This window comes from Pteropus alecto, unplaced genomic scaffold (genome assembly GCF_000325575.1).
Source record: "Pteropus alecto unplaced genomic scaffold, ASM32557v1 scaffold20, whole genome shotgun sequence".
NCBI lineage: Eukaryota > Metazoa > Chordata > Mammalia > Chiroptera > Pteropodidae > Pteropus > Pteropus alecto.
Window position 1 is genome coordinate 28,706,077 of NW_006436298.1, and position 4,746 is coordinate 28,710,822.

At 34.7% G+C, this 4,746-nt stretch overlaps 1 pseudogene; it reads left to right on the top strand.

The window, feature by feature from the left end:
- The first annotated feature begins 4,131 nt into the window (after positions 1-4,131).
- On the top strand, positions 4,132-4,250 carry LOC112480929 (annotated as a pseudogene).
- The last annotated feature ends 496 nt before the right edge of the window (positions 4,251-4,746 follow it).

The window sequence follows — 4,746 nt, forward strand, 5'->3', positions numbered from 1 at the left end:
TTGTTTTAAAAAACAGTGTTGCCAGGAATCATTTTCTAAAATTCTTAGTGCCTAAGAAAATTTTGGCCTTGACATTGCTCGGTCGTTTTTATTATGGTAATGAGTGCATTTAAGTCCTCTAATTTTAAAAATGTACATATATACAATGTTCTTTTATAATAAGATTTGTTTTTATTATGTAAGTCTTTTGTTAATCTTAACTAGAAGTTGGTTTTCATTCAGATAATACTGCATCCATATTTAGGAGGGCCTGCTTCACAAAGTACTGTCTGATATTTTTCAATCAACAAAGCCCTTGAAACTGTTCAGCTTGTTTGGCATTTGCTATTGAAGACAAGATGCAGGGAAATATAGTCCAGTACTTAGTTTGTTCAAAGGACTGTAGCCATTTTAAGAGGTGCTAAAAATATGCAAGCATAAGGCTCGATCATGCTAACAACGAAGAAGCATAATGAGAATTTATGATGTGAACTGAAGAGTTTCAAAAGGATGCAAATTAGTATCTTATCTAAAAGAATAAAACAATCCCATCAAGTTAAAAAGCAATTTTTTCAGATTCTAAGCTTATCATGAGCATTTAAAAACAACCGGTGTTTACTACAGTTGCTGAGAGTACATCACATCCCTTCATTTCCTCAATGGGAGAGTACTTCAAAGATATCAAGGACTTTCACAACTCTTAACACAAGCATAGAAATGGGGGAAAGGGTCATGGTAATAACTGGGAAATGTCATCTGAGAAAACAGCATAAATTCGACTGTCAAAATTAAGAGCAAGAAGATGTTAATCATATCTATCTTTATTAGTTTTATAATGTGTGTAACAAATCACCACAAAGTTACTGCCTTAAAACAACATCTGTCAATCCTGACCTAGTTCTGTAGGTGTGAAGTTTAGGCAGGCTTGTCTGGGCTCTCTGCTTAGGTCAAAGTCAAGAAGTCATCTGGGCAGAGATGTTATCTGGATGCCTGGGGAAGAATCCATTTCCAAGCTCATTTCCAATTATGTCAGAATTCAGTTCCTTACAGCTGTAAGACTGAGGATGAAGAGAAGAAGTCACCAAATCTCTCCCTAGTAAGAAAGGAAAGTGAAGAACATAATATACCACTCCCAAATATGCCTCCTTGACATATTGATTATTTTGAGCTGATTATTTTTCAGAAACAGCAGACACAGGAGAAACTCTGAAAACCAAGGAAAAGTTACCTTTCTGTAATATACATTTACATTTATAAGGAAAATGTCAATTGGTAAAAACATCTCCCTCTCCATATCAGGAAGAGGAGGATGACCAAATCTTTAGAAACTTATGAAGATGCCTGGAACTTAAAACTGCATAACAAGCTGGCAACCTTCCATAACTGGCCTCCCACCCCCTCAAATTCTTTCTTTTGTCTTTAGCTAGATGTAGTGCTTAAATGGTGGCTTGGGCCATTTCCTGGAGTTACTCAGTTTTCCTGGATGTATCCCAGGTATACAGGAAGTATACATGTTATTAAACTTCCGTTTGTTTTCTCCATTTATCTGTCTTTTATTACAAGAGAAGGTAGGGGTCTCAGCCAAGAACCTAGAATGGTAGAGGTAAAATTATTTTCCCTTCCTTACAGTAGAAAATTCTTATTACTCCTTTTTTCTTCCACCCTGATTTTCTTTCCCTCAGACACTCCCTTTGTCACATCCATAAGAGCAACTAAATGAATGACACTCAATAACACTTCTTAATGTGAGGGACAAGACTATAAACCCACATTGCAGTCCAGGTGTCTCAGAAAGGTATATATTGAGTTGTTATAATAGAAAAGTATGCTGCTCCTACATACCATTACTGTTTTTTTAAGTTAATTAATTTATTTTAACTAGTTTCAAGCATACAGTACATTGGTTAGACATCTATATAGTTCATAAAACATAACACCGCTGAAGTATCATTTCAGGAGTTGATAAAAACTAAATAACTTCCCACAATGTTACCATTAGAGCATTTTATGTTATTATAAATGAAACACTAATCAGCACACAAAATCAGGGACAGCTTTTTGTATTTCTTCTAAATTATAGAAATCACAAAAAATTCTGTATATAGTATCATTCTTACTGTATGTTCTTTATAGACTATTGCTAAACTTATTTTGGAAAGCCCACACACATTCATGAATCATTAATGACATGTATTTACACCATAGCATTTTTTTGAAGAAGAAATAGTGAGTTTATTTTAGGCATTAAATTTTTTTCAGTTTTGCTACATAATCATAGAAGAGTTCTATAAGCAGGTCTCTGTTTTTCTACAAATATTACACATCAGTAACAAACTTTCCTGCATATCTAAATAATTTTTTTTTAAATGACAGCATCCAAGGGGAAGACTCAAAGTCATCTTTGTCCTCCAAGCGCAAAACCTGGATAGAAGAGGACTGAAGAGAATCATTTTATATGATTTTCACAAATTATTGTCTAGAACGTGCTACTCAAAATGTGCTTCTGCGATGAGATAAGAAAATTGCTCTAGAATTCAAATCATTGCTGACTACAACCAGCTTTGAAATACATAGTCAGTTGTTTCTTCAATGTCCAAGCCATATATTAGGCTTTTAAAAATCATTTCAATTTTTCAGGGTCAAGATACATACAGATCATTATTTCTGGTTATCTCGGAACTGTGGTCAGTGGGTCCTAAAATAATACTAGTTGAATTGAGAAATAATAATGTTCATTTGCAAAAAAATGAATTGCATATGTGTGTGTATATAATTATTTTTACATGTTGTTTATATAAACCAAAATTAATTTTAGACTGTAATAAGGAATAAAAAAAAAAAGCATGTATTTGAGCACAAATAACTACAGCCTTGGAGAAACTGCTCCAGGTAGCAAGCTAATTGTTCTCCACCTAGACAAAGGGGAGGCCGTCTTTTATAAAGTCCCTGCCTAAGTCCCTAATTTTATGCAAGTAAGGTTTCCAAATTGTGCAGTTCTGATTGGTCGGTATAGATGTAAATAAGGATATAATTTATGTAGTTCTAATTGGACAGAGCAGGTATCAGTCCATTGATCAAAAGGCAAAATCAGGAACTTTCTTTTAATAATTGACTCGGATGACATTAATGATCAGGGCACAGTGAGGAAAGCCAAGATTTCAGTCTGAGGTTCTTTCTTATATACAGAGTACATGAGGAGCCCCTATCAGAAACTGTCCACTGGACTCTTATTATTCATAATTGAAAATTTGGGTCCTCAGTTGACCATGGGGAGTCCATCTCAGCAGATGAATTCCTTTTCAGGGTTCACATCAAATGAGTCTTTCTTCTCAGGGTCCACCTTTGCAAAATGTAGTAAGAGGAAAAATATTTCTAATTATTTTAAAGTTTAATTGCTTCCATAACTTAATAGCTTTATTATATTATTTTGAAGACCTGGAGGAGAAACTTTTCTGTGGCTTTAAAAAAATAAACAAACCATACACCATGTAAGTCTTGAACAAGGAAGGGAACGATCTAGGGAAAACGGGACAGAGAGTATCTATTTCCTTCCTTGTCAAATATCATTTCTGGCCTTTTCTACTGGGCCTACCAGAGTAAAATGTAAGGTAACATTATCTGTCTTAATAAATAAAAAGTGGAATATATGTCATAATACTCAGAAGATCATTTCCAGATAGTAACATGTTCCCGTGTGTCAAATTGTCCTCAATTACTCAGCTAATTCCCCCTCAGTATTACCTAAAAAGTGTGTGTTTGTATGTATGTATTTGTCTCCAAACAAGTGAATGCTAGCTTCTAGTCTTCCCGCTTTTTCACCCAGATGCAACTTGAACTCAAGGATATTCTCTTAAAGAAAATAAACATTGGAAACAGAATTATGGAATAAATAAACAATGGTTTACTTAAAGATGATATTCCGACCCTCCCCAAAGCCAATCTGCCTCAAAGTATAAAAGCCTTGTTCTATCATCTGTAGTCTCGAGATAATTAGCCACTAAAAGCAAGAGCTGGCAAAACCCCAGAGGCAAATACATATATATTTTAATTTCTTCCTCATCTCCTAGTTGGTATGGGTTGGTATGAACACAGAATTTCACATTTTACACTTTGGGAGTCCACCATCTTCAACATTAAGAAATTTACCATCTAGTCTATGGCCATGCCACCCTAAACAAGCCCAGTCCCATCTGATCTCAGAAGCTAAGCAGGATTGAATCTGGTTAGTACTTGGATGGGAGACCACCTGGGAAGACCAGGTGCTGTAGGTATAAAAAATAATAAAAAATAAGGGATTGTAAGCTGACAAAGTCCTTGAAATCTGTGAGGCCAAGTAATGGTTGAATCGCCTAAAAAGAAGAAGAAGAAGAAGAAGAAGAAGAAGAAGAAGAAGAAGAAGAAGAAGAAGAAGAAGAAGAAATTCACCATTTTCAACTTTCTGAAGTTCATGTGCTTAAGATCAAGAGATTGTTTTCCTCTTTCTAGCATGAAATAGTTTTTCTTTTTAATTATTTATTGTTTTTGTTTTTTTCTTCTCTTAAGGTAATAGATGTAGTTATGGGTCTCAACCTTATGCAGAAACCCCATCCCTGTACACAGAGTAAAAGCTTTATTATTCTGCAACAGTCACTTGTTTACTGTAACCAGAAAGACATGGGTCACAAAGTTTCCCTGAGTCCAACTCACAGTGGAACTGATTAGGGAACACTATAAAAAAGCTATGGATGAAAAAGAATAAATTAATTTAAAAAATCCTTTGACTAGATG